The sequence below is a fragment of the Helicoverpa armigera genome, chromosome 12, assembly GCF_030705265.1.
Source record: "Helicoverpa armigera isolate CAAS_96S chromosome 12, ASM3070526v1, whole genome shotgun sequence".
Lineage (NCBI taxonomy): Eukaryota > Metazoa > Arthropoda > Insecta > Lepidoptera > Noctuidae > Helicoverpa > Helicoverpa armigera.
In genome coordinates, this window is record NC_087131.1 from 8,090,560 (window position 1) to 8,113,792 (window position 23,233).

At 35.4% G+C, this 23,233-nt stretch overlaps 1 protein-coding gene across 3 annotated transcripts in view; it reads left to right on the plus strand.

Moving 5' to 3' along the window:
• Positions 1-23,233, plus strand: part of LOC110384032 (uncharacterized) — a 74,061-nt gene that overhangs the window by 14,460 nt on the left and 36,368 nt on the right. The window contains exon 2 of one of the 3 annotated variants that reach the window (XM_064037206.1): positions 10,492-10,550. The exons of the other annotated variants lie outside the window; for them this stretch is intronic. The gene's annotated coding sequence lies outside the window, so the exon portion shown is untranslated. The remainder of the gene's footprint in view (positions 1-10,491; positions 10,551-23,233) is intronic. 3 annotated transcript variants of the gene reach the window in all.

Consider the following 23,233-nt stretch of genomic DNA (forward strand, 5'->3'; position numbering starts at 1 on the left):
TATGTATGCTTTATCTTGCGGCGAGGTTATGAAACGGTATTTACAACATTGGAGTTTGATGATGGTGAAAAGTAACTGCAAAAACAACAACAGTTTGACGAAAGTCATGTCGCAACAAAATAATAACATCAGAAAAACTCCCATATAGATTCAAGTATATGGGAATTTCTAACCGTTTTAAAAAAGGAGGTTCTTCTGATGTTAGCATTGACATTACAGGACATATTTTTTATAGATTTCGAAGAACTTCGATCAGTTTTCAATAAACTAACTGGAATGATTAAATTTCATATACTGCAGCCCTAGACTAGTTGGCAACGGTGGGTAAAGGCCGGCCGCACCTCTGCGCCATGCGACGTGAATGCCTCTCCGGTGACATCTTTAAACTCTTCCACTCCCATCAAAGGCATTGTGCTTTGACAATACGAAACTCTCGCAAACTTTTCCTATTTCTGTTCCCAGTTGTATTTTTAACTAAAGCCAGGGATTTTCTTGTAACTGGTGTAGTTAACGGGTAATCAGTCTGCGGACTTTGTGAGCTTTAAGACCTAACTGCACTCTGCTAAGTCAAGAAGCAATTACGAGCACATGGGTGGTCTGCAGGATATCATTACGATCGTCTACGCACACATTAGCTTCAGCAACCCTGAGATCTTAGTACAGAAAACGCAAAAACTCTAGATTAAAAATGAATCGTTTCCGCAGACTTTTTAGATGAGGGAGCCGGGGAAAATTGAGCTTGGTTTTTGAGATCAGTTTGAATCTCATATCTGCGCAATCGGATCTGAAATATGATTATCCAAAAAATGGGATGCTGTTCAAAATTCCTGTGCCTCTACTACCTTTAGGAAAATTTTACCCTAATTTTAGAAACAGCAGTGGTAACATAAAAAGGTGAAATTATCTCATTTTTATATCTGCACGGTAACATAACTGAGCGCAAGCAGAACGTGTCAAATGTTCGTTGCGTGGAAACAAAACAGTTTGTATTTGTTTATACGAATAAAGCGGACGTCAGCGGAAGGGTTGTGTGCGCAAGGTCGCGCGTCGAGACACTTCATAGAAGTCAGCAGTTTTGTACACAATCATACTTCAGTTGAAAACATTAATAGGTACTTAAATCTTTTCATCGTCTAAAGAAAACAGTTTCTATTGTAGGTATATCGAGATGAAAAGTTGTCGGAAGACTTTAAGACTTCTTTTGTGTATTGAAACTGTCTACACTGTGTTTTATATTTAAATATTAGTTATCATTTACTTTTCATCGCGTATGACAGTTAAATCACACTGTGAAATTAAATGAAAGACGACTCCTCTACACCTTATAGAGGCATTTTAAATTGCAAATGCAATATTTTTCAAACGAAATACTCTAAAAATATGTTGAGTAAAAATACTACTTCCTCCCAGACGTTTTATTTAATTGTACCTACATTTAATTTAATGTGGAGTTTCTCGACGTCGCGTCGTCATTATTAATTTAACTCAGTTTTGCTTGAATCAGAATCAGACTGGCTACTTTAAGCTCTTTCTCTCATTATGCTGGATTCCCACTCATAATGAAATTTCCTTTTGTTATGATTAATTATTAATTTTAGCACAAATAGCCAGGTATAAGGTAATTTCAAATGTCAAGGATCTTTTGAGGAATGTGAAAATTCGTTTATAAATAGGGTTATGACCCTATAGATATTACTGACTTTGAAATCAAAGTACCAAAGAACTGTCTATACCACGTAATAGAGAAAGTTGAGGCCAGCAATCGCTTCATATATAATTTAATAATTATCTCATGACATATCGAAAAGTAAATACATTTGATGGGGACTGGTGGTCAGAGTCAGTACATCTGAATTATAAATTGCTCACCGATTTCTTCACACTACTGATGAGAGTCAAGTTACAGCGATTGTCTTATGTTTATTCAATGGTTCGTTAATGTATGATGTAAGTAAATATTGCAATGCAAGCCGTGCTGGGTGTGCATCGAACCTTGAACTTTTCGCCTCACGAGAACTCCCAGCGGTTAGGTCGTTTCGTAACTAGGTAGTTAATAATTCACCAAGAAGTATAGATATTTATGTACATACTTGTTGCTTGAACATGGAGTATCATAAATACGCTTCTTATTTACGATTGTAGCTTTATACTAGTACCTATTGTAAAATGTACACAAGTGTGTTTAATTGAACACACGATACTTATTAATCTGATGTTATCTGTTTTATGCTATCAACGCATCTTGCGTGGTAATTATATTTTTTATATCTCAACCGGTATTTTATGCAGATCAACCATTTATAGTACAACTGGTAAGATCTCTGATAGTTCCGTCATTATCATTGACATTTGGAAAAAACGTCTCTCAAGTCAAATTCATACTTGCCTACCTTGTTAGTCACCTTCAGAATATTTATATCTATTAAAAACACAAATAAAATCTGTTTCGTTTTCAATTCTGAGAAAACTAAAGTAGCCCAGATAAAAACATATCCTGTATTTCCTCATATTGCAATCTATTTTAACCACAAAATTCATTAAGACCGATGTAACCATGAAAGCGTAACAAATTAAAATTCAGACATAGAGAGTAATGTTCTCAATTAATAAAAATACAAAGTGGATATTGTTTTACGTTCTAAATGACTAAAGAGCTGCTCCCCAAAACTACAAGCTTAATAACGATGACGAACAATCTTAGACATCCATCGACTAGTGAGGTAATACCTACAATAAAATAGACTCAAGTTTATCGATAAAAGAAAATACAAAATCATTATAAAGATGCTGACGACGTGACTCACGCTGTATCTTGAATAACGTAACGTTATAAATAAAGTTAATCATTAATATTAATAAGCATATCCTCTAGCTCTTAGTCATGCCTATCGTACATAACATTAGTGCCACTATAATTTTTATAATTAACGTTGTTTGCGTAACTATGGTTAGTTATTTCCATACTTGTTCTCCCTAGGCTTGCGTATCGATGCAATATAGTAGCCACCCACGGTACAATCATGACTTCTTGACTCTGGATCACTCCCTTTATCGTTATTAATTTCTCTAGTGTACTTTGCCCTGAAATATAACTACTTTCCTTTTCTAGCCTTGAGTCATTAAGAAGACTTAAATAAATTAAGAATCATTTCTTCCCACAATACGATCTTATCTCCATACTCATTTGCCATACATTTCGTACATAACCAAGAAAACAAGAGCTCTAAAATCACAATAGGATTTCCAAAAGATCTTTTCTGTCACGCCTCACAAAACAGCGGGCATCATTCGACAACTGTCTCGTTAGCTCCATTCAAACACTCCATAGTGTGGACTCTACGAGCTACGTACTTTTTGTTGCTCATTCAACTGTTTATTTTCGATGTCCCTCTAGGACCCATCGTAGGTATTCGCGACTGGACAGATGTATCCTTGGGTATTTTTAAGTTTCCAGTTATTAATAAAATCAAGAAAAGGTTTTTGTTTAAAGGTCTACAATTATCTCTTTACTGTAAGCTCCCATAGCAATTAATTCAGAATAAAAAGTTTAAAGGAATGCACCAAGGAAGGCGAGTAGGAAATGTGCCAAGAAAAATCCCAACCTTAAGAAACGAGATTTTTGATGACTCCAACGCTGCTATTTTAAAAGATTGTCGTTAATGTAAGATAGGATAATAAAATATTTTTGGAGGATATCTCAAGTATGTATAATGGGACCAGTTGGCCTTGTCGTGCAAAACCACAACCATATTATCAGTAATCTGCCATTCCGAGCGAAGCTTCTGTTGCTTTTGGTTTTCGTTGACTTGCGACCGCAGCTCGCAAAACTCGACTCCATCTTTAAAATTTTGCGGAACTATTGCCGACTGAACAGGATTTACAGTTTGACGATTTCTCTTTAAGTTGTGTGTGAAGATGTTTCGCCAAAACTTGTTTGCCTTCGGTTCTACAAAATATTTGCGGTTCAAAATTTCACAACTTCCTAGTAGTCGATTTTTACTGTCGATATAAAAAATTGGTAGAAAAGGTTTCATAGATAGTCGCATCGTGTTTTCAACAGAGGAATTTGATAGTAAACCGGATACTAGAAACAAACATAAAAATAAGAAGGACAAAATAACGAAGTTCTGCACAAAAATCTAATACTCTCGGCACGTAAATCCTCATTGAACACGTATTGGCAAAACACATAAAAACAGGTCCCAAATACAAAGAAACAACAATAAATTACGTAGGAATCGCTTTCATAAAAATGTATTACCAGTTACCTGCGTTAGAGGTCAAAACATCAGAAATCCCACGTCTCGAATTGCCGCCACGCCGCCCGAATATAAGGATTACGACAAAGGCTTTCTTACTGACTCAACCGCGCAGGTACCTTTTTTTTCAAAGGACCTCATATCCTGCAAAGAATGTTATACACGGTAATTATAGCAAAAATAGGCATTAGTAGTTTTCTGTGAAATTTGGAAGCGTTTCTCAGCTATCCCATAAATTACCTGTTTAGTAAGTGAAAACCGGTTTGCCGCTCAAAGTAACATGCCACTTGTGATAAAAGCCGGTTCATTGTCTGACTCACCGGACATTTTCTTTTGAGTAGGTTTTGCTTTTTATTTTTTGTCCTCTTGGCGTTATCTTTGTCTACAAAACCAAATTCTATTTACGTAGCTGTTTCCTGATTAATACACGTGTTTCTACTTAGAGTAACTTTGTTCACAGTTATAATATGAAGCAGATTGATTTGCTGCTAATCACAATATAAATACCGTTTGCCCATAAAATCATTATTATCAACCAGTCTTACAGTTATTCATGTAAAAACTTCTACTTTGCGTCTCTACTTGCAGTAAGCTAACTTTTTGTATCCTCTCAAGCAAGATCCAACCATCATTTACGTTGAACTTTACGAAAACGAGTCATAAAAACCAAAAACGTTGCATTAAGTTACCACCCACTTCGATGTGGAACAGAAAGAGCACTTTCGGAATGTCCGCAAAAGTTACGCCACATTATATTACTCCCTTTTCCGAACAAAAAGCCTATTGACACGTAGCCCTCCTGAAATTAGATGATAAAATATTTGCTCCGTTTTTGCCGAAGGATACCTATGGTTACTTGTTCTTTGAACTCGGCATGAATATGTCCGCCAGTTTAAGCAAATCAACCGCCCGTGAGCAGAACAAGTGATGCGAAAGAAAGGGGCTATAACTAATAACCTTGTATAGTTGTCTTTCACGCCGCGGTTTAACCCATAAGGAGAGATAACATCGCTAGAATATGTTGTACATAGGCACCTACATTACCACCATAAATAATACATATGTATCTCCAAATGTTTAACGAAAACTTAACGACATTCGTCGTTCCAGTCAAACCCGTTTTTGTCGAAACGCGTGAAGAAATTCTTCATTTCTAGTTTTAGCAAGATCGCCAGATACCGGGATGTTTAACGACCAGTGTTATTAACATTAGACACCGGTTGTAAGCAATTAGAAATGTTTTTGTAATAGAAGCCGATACAGGAAAAAGATTTTGCATAGGCGTAAGAAATACAAACATTTTTACGATAATAATGCTCAATGCTCAATGCAGAAATGAAATAATGGTTTCAGTGTTGTATTTGAATGCTAATTTTAAGAAAAGGTGAAAGTTGTCTTTGTTAAACATTGCTAGTTAACCGCATCCATCAAGATGGGCAGGGCAAGGGAAGCCACGATATTTGCAGTTAACATTAAATATCATTCACCCATCTCAGAGTTGGTACGTAATCTCAGTTTCACTTTTGCCATAAAACAAGAAAATTCCGCGCATGACGACTCCCCGCAGGAATACAAAATGGCGGTGCAAAAAGGCGCGAAACCACAAGCGTTTATGTCTCGTTTGAATACAATGTCGCAGTATTTTCCAGATTTAACTTCGAATGGCTTTATCATGTCAAATCACAGGTTTATTAAGTGCGATTGTATCTCGTAACACGTTTACACCTGTCATGTCAGTTATTGAGAACAGTTCAGACACACATCGCACAACCGTTACTGCCGCCACCTAAGAACAGCAGTTACCAATTGGCCAATTGTTATTTGTGTCATGTCGTATGGCAGCCGCGAGAGCTAAATGCGTAAACGGAGTAACGGTGTCGGTTCAATGAACTGAAAGTGGTACTACTAATAATAATCATCACCTGCTGTGTAAGGGAAGCCCGGCCGATGTGCTCGCCATATTCAGCCTATCCTTCCGAACGAGGAAGTGCGGCGGGAGGGGAATGTCGCTGCCAATATGGCGTTACTCCGATCTAAGGTCGTTATTGCATTTGCCACCTATTTGGTAAGCCTACTAACCGGTACCGTAGGAATGCTCCAATTTTGAAATGTTGTGTACTGTACATATACAAAAGATATTTTATATGAAATGATTAACGTAACAATCTGTATCTAACAGTGTATTCAAACAACACGTCGTTTACTATTTGTATTGCAGAGCATATTGTTAATTCTTTATGTAACCCCACAGCCAGCGTGAACAATGACTTTTAAAAGTAAAATAATAAAAGTAAAATCTGGGTGGGGTGAAGCTAATGTGCATTATGTCTCCCACCTGACCGCGAAATTCACTTCGTGCTCAAAACTGTGTTTTCATTCCGACACCCACTTGTTAGTCCAAAAGACATGACCTCACGACACAATCTCCTTAAACACTCATTACGTTGTGTACTTTCGTTTGTTTCTGCACTTACAACTATTTGAACATAACTTTTACTTTCCCGGATTGAGGCGGGCCTCACTCATAATTATGACAATAAAACTTCCTAGATCCGTCTTATCCGAATAAATGAGTTAAGTAAACTAAAAATACTTTTACTGAGATCATACTTGCACAACTAGTTTCCAACTGTTGGCTTCCCATTTTCTAACGAGATTTTTTCTCTCGATAGAAGCGCGCGAGTCGTTCAAGAGTTGGGCTTCTTCCGCGCCAGTGCACACTGCAGCGAGTGGAAAAAGCCACTAACATTACGCTCGAACAACTTAAGTTCCTGACCAATGTCCATTTTTATCCAGTACTCTGATGTATGTACTAGTTTTTGCAGACGAAGTTTAATAGTCAGGGCGAAAGATAACGGCATTGTTCAACGCTTTTGTAATTACGGTTACAAAGACTATTGCAAAATTGTAAAAGATCATACGATTTATGATGCTCTACTTTCGTCTCAGCAAATTAACGATCCAAGAGAATTCAAAATTCTTAAAAGAATTCAAAATGAAATTGCAAAGTTGAGGTCAAAACCCGAATGTATCAATCAAGAGATTTCACCAGAAACCATTAGAATAGAATAGAAGAACAATCGCAATTCTTTAGTGTCAATAACTTTCCCGCGGTTCACTAATTACGTTCTGTCGCAGCACTTGAGTCCACATTTCACGTATTCAATAAGAAAGACAACATAATTGCCGTGCAGCCACTCCGTGAATCGCAGGAAGTTGGTACATGTTAACATGACACACTAACCGACTAAGTCCTTCAGACCAAGTCTCGCCTATGCAGAAATTCCTACTTAGCGTCATGTTTGCTTTCTCGTAGCTAATTACTCGCTCCGGACGCTAAACACCTCACCTTTACTTCAGATACCATACAGGTATGCGGAGTCATGAGGATAATCGCAGATATGAATCATAGCTTGGAACTGAGCCAACCAAATGTATTTTTCTCGAATGCTGATATAATACGGCAATAAAAATGCAAAGTAGCTGATGATTAGTATGTATTTGATCATAACATTGAAATGGTTAGGACTATCAACTTTCAGCGACCATTCTCGGTAGCTCTTTCACTTTGGCGCATAAATATTGAAGTCGCGTACATCACCATTTAGGGAGGGGAGGTATAAAAGGTTGTAACTGTTAAACTGTCAATGGACGAGTGACACTGGCAATGAGGAGCCGCGGCCCGCTTTAGGCAAGCATCACGTATGCGACACGTATCTACGTACGTGAATCGTTTGCGACCGGACCGACCGGCTTACGTACGACTTTCCACCGCGTCACACAAAAAAGACTCGTGAAAAAGTTTTATTCTGTTTTAAAGATTCAATAGGCTTCCTTTGTTGCTTTCGGCATTGTATTTTGTTGGCTATTTCGAAAAATTGCCAAGCCTGTAGTTTCACAGCTTATATTATATAGAACTTTTATGCGAACCGCAGTAAAAAAGACTTTTGAGAATACAATAATTGAAAACTTTATGAGTTGTGTGTTAACTACAGGAAAATTCTAAGGATTGATTAAATGTTCGGAAACTTAGAAATAGATTCTAAGTTAAACCGGAACGAAGAAATTCCAAGAACGAAGTAGGTAATAAGTTCCTGCTCGTAGTTCCTCCACAATTCTCTGCAGGTTATTGAGCTTTTACTATTTCCATTTATTGCATGTGAAATATTGGGCCACTTAAGCCATTAAAAACAAATGATCTTAAGATGTTTATATCCTTGAAACATTCAAAACTAAACCGACGCGCCTTGATATATTATAAGTTTTCCGAGATCTTCATAATCTAGATCAGAGTCATGATTAAATATGGTTATACGCAGTTAACTTGATACCGCGATTATTTTTAATGTCTTTTCTCCATATTTAAATGTAGATGCAATGTAATGATATCGTAACTAACTTCCGCCATCTTGTGGTTCGCTCATGGCGAGTGCATTCCGTTATACGCGAGCCCCTACTTAGGTCGCCAGCTTGATTAACGAAGCGACAAGTCGCGATTACTTCGAATTGTTTACACGTTACGAGAGAATAAGAACTACACCACAAAATGGGTACTTGGCTTAACATAAATTATTAAAGTACTGAAATGCTAGATAACTCTTTAAAACAACGGCACCACGTTCGGTTTCTTCTTACAATTGTTTATCTCCAAGCTTTACAAGAAAACGTTAGCTTTATGCTTTTTATAAACCTGACGTTCTGACTTCAACCTTCATCAGGTACAACATCCATCTTTTTTGCTCCTATTAATAACCAATGGGAACCGGCGAAACAAAAAAGTTTGCGTGACTAAACCCAATCGAACATCGCGCCGGCTATTCAAGCTTTTCATAAACAGTCAATTTTTGCGTCCGATCAAAAATAGTCGAAATATGGCGATACTCGATGTTTTCATGTTCCGATGCCGCGTTGATTGCTTGCTCGATCCAGACGATATCGAATAAACGATGCTTCGCGCAAAATACTTTTTAATACAACCGTGTAATTTGATCTTCGTCTTGTGGATTTTATTAAGTGAATTTTCTTTTTTCTGATGCTGCAATCAAGTTGCCAATCGCCAATTTTTCGAATTCTGTGTTGAAAATATTGTGTGATATTTTTTGAACTATTCTTAGTATTTTTTTTCCGATCATAAATTGCTAGGCTTATGCACTCTTTATTGTTTATCATAACAATATAAATAGTAATTTCTTCAGCCGTCAGTAGGCTTAATAACTCTAGCAATCAAGGCACCTATCGCATAAAATCTAACAGCATCAGTTAATCAATGGCCGCGTATTACATCGTTAGCTATTTCTAAAACATTGCAGTCAAGTACTGTTACGTGAAGTAGGTCACAGACAGTTTCGTACCGTAAAACGATAATATCTTCGCACAATAAAATGCGGCTGCGCTTTATCGTTGCACTACAAGGAATAAGCAACAAATGGAGTGATATGACGTAAATATGCAACATTCATAAATCACAAAAAGACGGTAAAAGCGTTGTGAAATTGACGAAACTGGTCCAGACAGATGCAATTGTTAAAATATATTTTTATGTACACTGTCCGATATCGATACCCAGTTGGCTCAGGTTAGACCTTGTTAAAGGATTAATTTGATGCTGTTTTTTAAGAACCACAAAAGTACTGTTATTCCCGAAAAGGCCCCTTTTCTAACGGCCTTTTGATATTTTTTCATAATCCCTATATTTGTCTCGAAATATCCAAATAGTTTTTCTCAGTCTCTATTTCATTTACTTATCCTGTTTTCCACCCATACGTTAGGAAAATACCAAGTTTTTTGTATTAGGTGTGTTTGTTCGGTCGCTTCAGCCAGTTCTATTTGTGCCCGCATGTTTGTATCAAAGGTTTTGTCAAAGGGAGGCTTTTTATCTGTCTGACGCGGTTTCACTTATCTTGCATAAGCCCGTGTATGCGTTTTAGAAATGACAATCTTGTTTATGTTTTTGTTTCGTGGTCTTCAATTGTTTTTGTTTATTTTTGCACTTTTTTGAGGTTTTTTTTCATATATTTTTTTGTTGATAGCTCTCCCTATAGCTAATTATGTGCAAAATTGCAATCCTAAAGTGCAAAGCCTCTTCAATTATTCCCTTTACAACTTCGCTGACCTCAATCTGCATCTAATTTAATATCACGATTAAAGTAAGAGTTAAATATTCTCAGTAAGAATTACTACAGCACAGTTTGAAATTGTTCTTAATTTTTAATAGTTTTGTTCTCTTTTACAGGTAATTGCCGTCTCTATCACACAACAGTGGAATTAATCGAGAGCGTTCGTAAAAAACAGGTAACAATAGAATAGTATATAGTAGAAAGGTTTTTATAACAGTACATAAAATAGTCATCCGTTTTTGGATTGTTTTTTTTTTTGAAGCGAAAGCTAAGTGTGCGTCATGGAGGAAAAACTTACATAAGCAATAAAATATTTGTCACCGTACCCACTTAAGTAAATAAAGCGCTCCATTCATGAATTTCCCTGACATCTAGAATGTAGTCACGTTATCAACCGGTCAGCAAATGTACAAACAGTTTGAGTAAAGAAAAAGTTACGCCTCTCACTTTCTTCAAAACATATCTCAAATAGTACCACGTGTCTTGAGAAAGTGCCCATTCGTCTGACGTTCTCACCTATCGTTTATTGCAAGCCAGTTATTGCCATTGATTGTCTGGTAACTTTCCCATTAACATAAAGAATTTAGACAATCTGATTATGTAAAACTAATCGTTTCGTGGTTTTCTACTTGTCGGCACACCTGTTTAGTTTGAGAAATTCTGCGTTGAAAATTATCTTTATTGTAACTTTTTAAATTACGGAAGTTTACGTTTTATTTTAAAAGGTTTTAGTAGGAAGCTGTTTTTACTGATATTTCTCTTAAAATATGCAACAAGGTAATTTTATACTCTACAAAAACGCAACAGCACGGCTTTTCATTTTATTTTAAATGTAATTTTTAAATCCCAAATGTGTAGTACATTTTTTGAGAAAAGGTTCATTTTATTAATGGCACTTACTTTTTGATTTATTGCTATGTCTGCAATATAGCATCAAAAATATAAATGAACTGAAAAATATACTGCAAACATTTATTTAGCCAATTGAAAAGGACGAGAAATGTAACCTTCTTGATGGTCTTTTTATATATTTTTTTATACAACATAAAATATTACTAACAAGAATTGTGCAAAGTAATTGATCATTATATTATTGTTAACTTAACTTACATATATTTCACAATAAACTGTCATAATGAGACTCATTACCGTTATTGGGGAACATTATTTATTGCAGAAACCAATGATTAATAAATTGTCACCATCAATAAATAATATTAATTGAAAGCGTAAACATTGTTTCATTGGCTATGAAGCTATTTTGGACTGATGTTTGGAAATGTTGGTTTTAAATGAGTAAACACCAAATCATCTCTCACAGTAAAAACAGGAAAATAAAAACGAAAAAATATCGGTATTACTTTGAATCAAATGTAAATTCAAGAGTTCTGAAGCCTGATCAAATTACAAGAAAGTATTTCAGTGTTGAACAAATTCACATAGGTACTAACTATACCACTCATTTTACATTATTTTATGTAACAACATTGTATATATTATATATCTATAATTTATATTATTTTCTCAATTATATTGGGTATACAGCAACAGTTTAACTGATTACATATTACGAACAACACCTTAAAGCTAATTGATATGATTGATCATAATGTAACAAGTTCGCACGCTTTGTGAGATTTTGTAAACATGAAACACATTTGAATGTGTTTCAATCAGAACCACTTAACGTATTCACACATCGAAAACGTATTACCGAGAGCAAAATAAACGGATTTAACAAACCAAATAAAGCTCATCTGTTAATATAAATTACTTGGTGAGTGTTAATTTAAATAATTAATTGAAATTTTGTTTTAATGTTTAAATTATAGAAACTTTGCTGTTGGACATAGTCTGAGGGTTACCTGCTAAGGGGCATTTCATGCGAGACTCATAGTAAACACATAAGTTTTTCTAGACATTTCTAAATGATCTAAGACTAAGAACTAGAAAGTTGTGTAAAGTTTGATAGCATTCATTTCCATTTTTGAACGGTCATAAAGCGCAAAATACTCAGAAATAAACTTTGTTGCAATTGTGACTGTTTGTTGAAAGCTGTCCCATACAAAAGAGTAAAAGTTTTTAATTTTCCGGAATGAAAGTATCATGTTTCCTTAGTAACAATACTCACATTCGAACATTTTGTTTACAGTGCAGTGTAGATATCGACAATATTTTTAACAAGTAAATTAATATTCATGACAGCGTTGACGACTTTCCTTTGACTGGACTTTTTATACGTAACGAGCTTTAATTGCTATTTTGACCCTACTTGTATTATTTTTAAGAACTATTGTTCTTTAACGGTGCCTTGCAAAAAGGCACGTATGCTTCTAGAGTCAACCCCATATTTACCTTTCGAATAAAACGTTCTGAAAAAATTACGTCTGTCATTTGTTTTGCAAAACCTATCAAGAATTTTTATTTTTAAGTGAGTCCAAAGTCTATGTACCTATACTATCTCCATGAATCACATTTTATGTGTTCGAATACCATAGGCGCATTAATTTACACTATATTAAAGGCTTGATTTGAATAAATAATGCTGACAATATCACGCAAAGCTTACGATGGGATGCTGTGAGAATATTTTTAATGTCTTTCAAAAGGACAGGTTTTATTTATGTAAATAGCAGTCAGACCACTTGTTACTAAGGCGTTTCTCAAGTAAAATTCTATAAGTTCTAACCGCGGGTGGAATGGTAAAAAGTATTACCTTTTACAATACTTTAAACTTAAAAAACTTCTGAGTAAGATTAAAATTAAAACAATAAACGTAATTCTTGGAACTATCTTTTGGAGAAAGGACCAACCAATATTGAAGCTTTTTAAAAAGAGAACTCATTCCGTATTCTGCCGTTGCTCATTTGTTTTTGCATTCTTTATAGTGCCAAAAAGCCTTTTTGGTTTGACATACTTACCAAAAAAGCTCGCGAAGGTTAATAAACTCGATTAAGATTTGATAAATTCCAAAAATGGATGAGCTAACCCAAGTTTCACCAAGGATCACTTACCTACATTCTTATGATATAAGTAAAACTGTAAAAAAATACCGTTTTATCGAAGATCACAGGCAAACGTAAGACCTGCAATAAATATTATATTTTATGAATGGGATATTATAAATTGCATATCAAATAAATAATCGCCTATCAATTAATACTCATCATTTATATTCTTTTTTACATCAAATAACTTAGTTCACTACAAATAAACTAAATGTTTAACAACACTCAAACTGCAGATAATTCGAAATTATACATCAATATGACATTGCTTTTTTTATTATAATGCAATACACTTAAATTTATTCTTGTACAAAAATACTACATACATAGCATTAATACTGACTGCACAGCAAATTTTCCATATTTCATAGCAAAATAACTATCCCAGTCGCATATTAACCAGTAAGTACAACAAAACCTGTTCATCATATTTGTCTTAATTTTCAAGAAGCCATGCTCGACAAATTAAATGATTATTATAACAAAAAAATCCTGTCACATTGCATTATTTCTAAAAACAGAACAAATTAACTGAAAAAGGTTCGCGGCTTCGCGCGCTTTTTCGTCACTGGAGTGCAGAGTGGCGCGAGTGAGTAAGATAGAGTTCAATTAAAAAATATTGTATTAAAAATTGAAGCTAGTAACGAAAACAAATCGCTGCAAAACCGACTCCACGTAGTCTTGTCTGCCCTACCCCTAGAGTGCAATTCAAAACCGCGTAGGCGCGGAGGGGCGAGGCGGCCTGCGAGCTGAGGAGCAGGTAATTTTAACCACAGCTTCGGCTTACTGGCCGGCCGAGCCGGTCAGCCTCAACCGCGTTGGCGAGCGTGAAAATCATCTGCGACGATAAGCTCGCATTTGACCGCCGGAGCCACGAAGCGCCGGAGCCGTGACAGAAGTGATGCTTGCTGCATGTTGCATGCTTACTTCCATGTTGCATGCCTGGTTACATGCTGCATGCCTGCTTTCATGCTTCAGGCTTGTTTGCATGCTTCTTACAGGAAAATAAAAATTCCAAAACTATGCCAAAAGATGATTCTGACTATAAACATTCTGAAATATGATATTATAGTAGTAGCCTTTTAATGACTACTTATATGAAATGTATGCCAAAAGGAAATACTGACAATGACTGACAATGCACCAGCCCTATTTTTTTAAAGAACTATAGTATGTATATGCAAGCATATCATCGGACTTGCGATCCGACTCAAGTACGTGGCGCCAGCTGCAGAAGCTAAAAATGTTGCCTATTATTATTAGGGCAAAAAAGGAAACGTGTACGCCCCGCGAAAGCAAGACGCGCTTTAATAATTCAATAAATTACAATTTTGTATTTAATTTTATATTTTTTTGCTGGTCTCATTATGCCGTAATTAATAAATAATAAGATGACTGAGACAAATAAAATGCTGTTTCATTCTGAAAAACTGCTGTAAATAATATAAAAATAGAAGCTATATTTAAAAGAAAAAGAGTTAACATGTATAATGTGCATTAAGATTATTAGCTGTGCATTGATGAAAAAGCTTTTGCTTTAGGAAAAATCGCTGTACGCTGCGAAAATAAATTGTAGTGTGTTTAGTGATATTTTGAGTTGAATATTTTGCTGTGCAATCAGTAATTTTGATGGGAATTCGGAATCTTATTGCATAGAAAAAGGATATTTTTTGATTTGCGTTTAAATACTACCCTTTATGAATTATATCTCGCGCCAGCCGCGAAAATTATGTCATGAAACTACAAAAAACCTTTTATTTCAAAGTTACAATATATCTAATCTTACCATCTATACTTTATTGATCATTGTTTGCATAACAGTGTGTTCACCGCAACTAAGTTACAATCGTGAGACAATATTTCGAAAAACAGCTGCGATTACCAAGCCAATAAGCAGGTCAGCTTAAGTTTCCCATTATGACAATGGTCAATTATATGGAGCATCGGCCTGACGTGAGAAAACTCCAAATTCCATTTATAATAGAAGATCTTTATCTTTTTCACACAAACAAGCTTAACTCATGCTAGAATTCCATTTTTTTTTTATTATAAGCTGATGACATACATTCGTATGAGGCCACATACAACTGTTTCGTTGCCGAAATTGGGCCTGAGGCCGTAAACGTCAACTACCAATCATGGAGCTCGTCGTTAATTTAAATTATGAATGTTCGACATTCAAAATGGTGATCGGTTGCTATTAGCGGAGTCTTTGGCTCAGTAACATTGTAGGGGTCAATCAACCAAGGTGAGGGATTGTTCACACCAAACGTATTGTCCGCCGCTGACTGTGAGTATACTCACTGTCTGCCCCAGTGTGAACGTCGACTCAATCTGCAGTACGCGTACTCACCAAGCCGACAATAGGCTATAGCGTACGATGCGCTACATGTGTGAACAAAAGAATAGGCTCGTGTAGGTTCACACTAGATGCGTATGCTGAGCGGCTGACTATTCTACACATAAAAGGGCTCAGTATTTGAAGTTGCTCGTAGCATTTTATAAACGATAAAACTAGCGTAATTTATTTTTTTCAAATCAGACGTTTTTCTGATATTTCAATTAAATGATGCGCATTCAGATAGTTGCCATTTGCGAAGCTCTAAAGGAAGACGAAAATAATAAAAAGAGGAGATTGTGGGTACATCCCTTAAATTTGAAGAGATGTTTTCTTGGTCAATTTCATACTTTATATTTCGAATATAGACTTTATCCAAATAAGTTCAAGAAATATTTTCGTATGATAGTAAAACATTCGATGAGTTACTATCTTTAATACGTTTAAGTTTATTTAAAAGGGACACTAATTATCGACGTGCTGTACCGAGGCGCGGCGGTGCGTACGCGGCGGAGCGGCGCTATTCGGCAACTGCGTCCGCGTAGCCAATCCGCGTCCGCCGTGCATAGTCGCGTAGTAAAATAATCGGCCACTGAGAGTCAGCTACAACAGACGACGTAACAGCGTAAAGTCGGTTCGGTGTGAACGACAATTTCAATATATATGGAAAAGCAATAAACTGCGTAACGCGCGCTCACAGTCAGCGGCCGACAATACGTTTGGTCTGAACGATGCCTTAGGCTACGTTTGCCGCGGCTGGTCCTAGGGTACCTTTTAACTTTGCCAGTCACTAGTTTATTAGTAAAGAACACTTTCTTGTTAATCTTCAATCAGCAATAAATAACACGATCCATTGCATTAATACCGGATGAAACCAAACTAATTAAACCAGCAGGGTAACATATTCTCATTCATACCCTTTCATTAACCAATGATAGCGATACATTGAAATCATAATAAAACCAGCAATCATTTGACAAAACAATAGCGGCCCGCATTGTTAAACATACTGTTTTATCGGCTAAATTACAGCGTAGGTGCTCAGCCGAAAACAATGGTTGTGTCAGTCTAATTCACCCTTATCTGGGCTTTACGTACCTAAATTGGGTTTGGATGAGGAATACGGTATGAGTTTTCTTATTAAAGCTTGTCTGGGACTAAATTTATAGTTTATAAGCTTGATACTCGATTTCGTGAGCGTGGACTTCAGAATTGCCAGGTTAAAAAGGTTGTATGTACTCAGTCGTATTGTAACTAATTTGTGTTCTACGAACCAAATCTGTTAAATTGATTTTGCGTGATAGAGTAGCTTTGAATAAACTATCATGTATATAAGATGTACGACTATTTTTTTTACTTTTAATGAGTAAAAGTGAAGATGGAAACACGCTTAATAAAAACTGATGTGACTCATAACTTTGTTAATGTAGCTTCATAGATATCTAACCACCCAAACAAATTGCCACAGGATTGTAACGGTGTCAGACTTTGAAGCCTACTTTCATAGTTCTCCTAGTTTACTATGAAACGACGGCCTAAAACAATGTACTATAACTGAACCGTAATCCAGATATTCAAATAGCATTTGTAAAATAAATCAATAAGTTAAACCAGTACATATTTATCGTGATGGCAACAAACAGCTCGTTATGTGTTTACAGAGAAATTCTTGAATAAATTCCAAATACATAAATGCCGTATAGCTGTCCATTGCATCATGGTTGTTTCATATATTTGTATCTATTTTTATATTTATTTATTTCTATATTTACTGTGGCATATATGTATTACTCAGTATTAGTTATGTACTTATTGTTTATGTAGGTGTGATATTCAGATAAATTCTTTAATTTGCATTTTTATTTAATTTTTTTATATACACACTACACTGTCGACATCTCTGTTATCCTTATTTTCCTTCCGCAGGTATGCTGGAAGAGATTTCTTTAGACATAAGCATTACCTTTGTAAATTATTTTTTTCCTGTCGTATTTATTTATTGTGTGTTTACAAAAACTTGTAAATAAATACCATTGCTATTCACATTTCAATTGTATAATTGAATTCTACACACGTTACAATAATTTGATAGAACTAGTTAAGTACATTTCTAACAGTAACATAACCTGTAACAAACCCTAATGATACAACACAGCGACCGACTTTCGCTTAAATAATAAAATTAATTAGAACGGAACAAAATTGTCTTATCTGTTCAAAGATAGTAGCATCAAAGCGTCAAACTAATCTCACGGCTGCGCCGACGCAATGCTTAAGACAATGGGGAGGGGAGGTGCCGTGCGCGTGAGAACAGGCCACGGGGGCATACGATACATCACGAATTATGAGGAAGTTCTTCCTATTGGTCTCGTTTCCTCTACTCAAGACTTTTTTATTCTGTCATCATCATTACTAGAAACGGAAAACTTGCTTCAATCGACTGCAGCACTTAAATCGTCGAAACATTAGAGACTCACAATTTACATTTTCACAGACTACCTATTGCTTAAACGGAAAGGAAATACGTATAACTAAAACTGGCCAATTAAAATTTGATTCAACAGGTTTCAGACGGACAGTCGGACATTCGGAATCCAAGTTATTCGCAGGTGTGCTTTAATTAGACGCTAAAGTTAATCGCAAGTGATTCCCAGTCTATTGTAGACACTCAGTAATCAGCACGCGCTTTGTAATAGGTTCACGACTGTTCCTATTAACAAAACGGTAGTGGAACGAGAGGCGTGAACATACATAGAAGGAGACAAAAGTGTTTTTGGTAAACCAACTGAGAAATAGGAAACATAAAAAATGTGTGAATAGCTATACGTCCGGTATCGGCGCACTATAGTTCGATGTAAACAAATTGCTTTGGCCAATATTCAAGGGAGGTGAAATAACAATGTCCCTGCACATGATTTCTACACTAACAGTGAACCCTCGTCAACCGCGCCAATTTCAAACATTTAACGAATCTGACCCAATCCATCGACTAGTCGTTACTGCGGGAAAATGTATTCGTGTCCCCAAAAACGAGGGTTCCGTATCCAATCCACAGTTAGTCAGCAGTCGATACAGCAAATACGATTACGTGGAATCCGAAAATATTCATGGGTCGTAGTTTTCCCGTGATATGGGAGTGAAGGAAAATAGGATGTATGCTTGGCTAATCTTTCCGCCCTAGTAGTTTTCTCTGAGAAAGGTTATTTGATGCTCGTACGCAATGAGCTGGCAACGCGTCATTTAATGCAGCTGCAGTAGATAAAACAGACACGTCAACCTCACCTACTTGTAGCTATAAAATACAAGGAATTCCTTTTATTTTTATTTACTTTTTTTTCAAAAAGATTCTTAAACCAAGACTCTCAAAATACGGCATCTCATATGACCCATATGTTTCAAAAATCTGTATTTCATATTGCAAGATGCAGCCACGCAAGGCAGACGATAAGTTCAAAACCCTCATTTGCTTCGGACCGTTAACCTTCTTGCATTTAATGCCTATAGAAACGCAATTCAGTTTTTCTGTTGCAAGTCCTGCTACGGCAAGGAATTGGCAGTCACGATAAATGTAAGAACCAGTTGGAATCTGGTGCCTTTGGGGTAAGGCCTAATGGTGTAAAGGAGTTCCTACTTTGAACAAAAATTAGTTTTTATTGAAATGTATGGAGGCTCGTTTATGTATGCGGCGACCCGGTTACATGTTGAGTTTTCATTTGAAATGTGGTGCTATTGTGCAATGGATATCAATCTATTTAAATTATATTTGAGTCTATTTGGTAATTAATAATATCAATCAGATTGCTATATGTAAGATTAGCTTGCTTAATCGAGACAATTAGGCAAATATAAACCAACCAAGTATCAGAGACAGTCTATTATGTACATAGATACCTGCATCCAAAAACAATTCATTTAAAATACCCTAACAAGCAAAGTAAGTAGCAATATCAAGTCTACAATGTAATGGACGTCATAAAAACTTGAATTCAAGCTAACTTTAGTTTCAAATAACAAACTCTCTAAGTTTTTTTACCTTTTCCTACAACGTAATTGGTCAAATTATAACGAGTTTCATACTAACTGGCGTATCACTGTTGCAATATCCCTAGAAGTAATATTACCTCCTGTAATACCGATTTCCTTTCTTACAACACTTCTACATCCACATTAAACATTCATAATGGTACAAGTCAGTTTCGTTGCTCAAATGTTGTCATTTAGGCTGAAATTGTAATCTTACGCAATGTTTCTAATATCTCTTAATTAACAAATCTAAACAGCAATATGGAGATAATTTAGAAATGTTAGTTAATAATTATAATTTTTGATTAGACGACATACTAATCCAAATAATAATTTTGTAAATATGAATCAATACAATTTCATATTTACAAAACAGCAAATCTTGCACTATTGTGGATGACTGAAGCAAAATCTGCTCTAGATTTTAAAACTATAATTATTTAAATATAGTATACCCTCTCCATGGCTTTTATCAAAGATACCCTGTCTTATTAGATTCACTACGGCCCCGATACTAGTAGGCAAGTTTCCACTAGGTTATTCATCCGTGACACACCGATATTCAAGTTTGAAACCAGGCGATTGTCTGACCTCCTCAACCCTAGCAGAAACCTGATTTTCTGGTATACTATCAGCGTACAAGTAGAGGCTTATTTCTTTACGTTATTAAGTATGAAATTAGCAAACCTGAGGATCTAGTAAGAGTAAGTGAAGTATTTCTAGTTCCAATACGAAAGCGTCACTGGTGTGTGGTTGTCTCTATAGGATACAATATAGAAACGTGTACTGCCGTGAAATACTTCATCACCTAAGCCCTTGAGAAAGCATAACTTCATAGGTATATGTGCCTATTCAGACATACATGATGGAAATGAGGTCATAAAAAAAAATCGTGTTTATTTAACAAATATTTGGGAAGCTCTAAGTAGCGTTTCTTTATATTTAGTCAACACAATCCCGTTTAAATACCACTATAATATTGGTCAATTCATAACCATAAACACACTGATTAAATCATACATATACAAATATTATATGTATGTATATCCAAACAGAGAACTTATGTTAATTAGTCAATTGTTAACATAAAAAGTACAATCGAAACCGGACACGAAGCATGACATCATTGATAGACGGTAAAGGTTACAATGCTAGTTGTTAAAGAAGATAATTTTCAGAGGTTTTAATATAACCGCCTTAACCGTCATCTGCAAGGTTAACCCTTAGTTTTTATAGAGGTATTGTTATTAATAATGAATTACGTAAGACCGAATAACCTTCCTGCATTCCCGAAGAGATGTGATTTTAAAAGATCACCTTACATTATGTACCTACAGCAACTATATTTTCTTACAATAATGTAACCTCTTAACTTAATTTTTTGTTACACATCAAAAATCCTTATTCTCTAAAAGTCAGTCTGTCTCTCTCAGAAGCTAACTCAGAAGCAACGCATTCCAAAAATATATATAATTTTGATGCATTTCTCCTTCCTTTAGAATCTTCCCGAGCGCTTATTATTTAATTAAACTTTAAAACAGTTTTATGTAACTAAAGTTTTATTAATTCATAAACGTCTCCAACTAACTCTTTTTATGGTTTCACTAGAAAACCCTTAAAAATCCAGGAATTACTCACAAAATTTTGTTATAATAAACTTTTATATTACTTACTCAGCTCTCCTATGAGTCCTTAACGTAAAACTTGTAATATAACTAGGATTATACCGTGCTCTCAAGTTAGGGGTAACTTTCATAACTTTTCACATTAAAATTGTATTTCAAACGCACACCGATCCCGTAGCCACAAAGTCCCAAGGAATCGATTGTTGCGTCTAGTGCATAAACTTTATTGAGCTTTATCGATTTTGAACATTTTTTTAACGGATCCTCGATTTCTAGTGTCGGAATAACTGTATAATACCTAGATATAAAGTTACTACTCAATATGATTTCAAAAAAGGAACCTACATAGTTGCCAGCTGGCAGGTAATATTTAAAAAAAAAAACAAAGCATATGATGAACCACAAAATCCTTTTCTCCAGCGTCCCGGTGGTCCATTACACGAAAGAGCATAGACCAGTATGTTATTATGTAATAATCGCGTACACTTACACTACATATGTGAGTACCAATCATTTCTGTACCGTTACAAGGAACCCGAGCATTCCATTACCAGTTTTTACGATCAACAATAATGACATCAAAACGTGTATGCGCATAACTTTTGCTATTTTGTTTTATTTCTACTCAGAATTGATGATAATGTTAATTGTCATTTAGATTTAATAACACTTACCTCTTAATATGGCAGATTTGTTAATATTTTCTCGGAAAAGTCACGTCAATTTTCTCAATTGTCTTAGAACCAGTATTTCCTAGGGCTATCGGAAAGTGGGTTATAAAGGTCAGAAAAGCTTTCGCACTATGTAAAACGTTGGTAGCTAAATCTGATTCAAATGGAAACCAACTGTAACGTAGTTTAGAATATTTGTAAAATGGCGAACCTTCTCGTATAGACTCGAGAATATATTTACGATTAAGATTAATTTGAAAATTGCTTTTACCTTGCGTAAGTAATTCCTTAAACTAATTTCTATATTCAATGCAATAATAAATTGATTTCCTGTTCAATGGTATAAACGACCGTCTATACATTGATTGCCCTTGCTCCACTTACTAATACAAATCGGTGTTGGTACGTTTTCAGCCACTTAGCACGCACACGACAATGTTCGTTGCACTATCATGATGAAACAAGTTTACACAATCAACTCATTGTGCTTTGACAAAGCTTTGCCACTCTTATCTTTTAATTGTAGCGTACTATTCTCATAATTTTAACTTACGAAAAACTGTTTCTTCAATCCCACAGTTAGAGTTATTTAGGAAATGTCGTCTTGCAAATTGGATACTTAAGTACATATGCATGCTTTATAAAAAAACTTTGTGAACTTTATGTAGGTAGCACCTTTCCAAAATTACTCTGTAACGAAAATACATTTTCAAACTGAATTTTATTACGTAATTGGTTTTTGTACTATACCCGCCTTTGTTCGTACCGTCAATCATTGTGTCGCTGTCGCAAGTTATAAACTACTTTTTACAGGTACGGGAGAAAATATAAAAACAACGGATCAGATTGGGTTATGACAGATTTCGGACCATGCTGACAGAATCTAAATAACATAAAGCCAATGAACAAAGCTGAATAGTTTCGAATGTTCCCTCAGATGAATACTTATCTACATTGTTCGCGTTGATGTTAGCAAAATAGAATGCAATTGCATTTGCAAGTATGAAACCATTCCAACACAGAATAAACAGTACAACTTAATACCAACTAGAACTTGTTGTTATTTATTTATGGAGCAACTAACGTTAATACTGAGAGAATTTTAGTGAGAAAATAACATCTAATGTTATTTGAAGTAAATAAACAGCTCGTTTATATTATTTCTCTTAGTTAATCAAAATTCTCTCACGTCT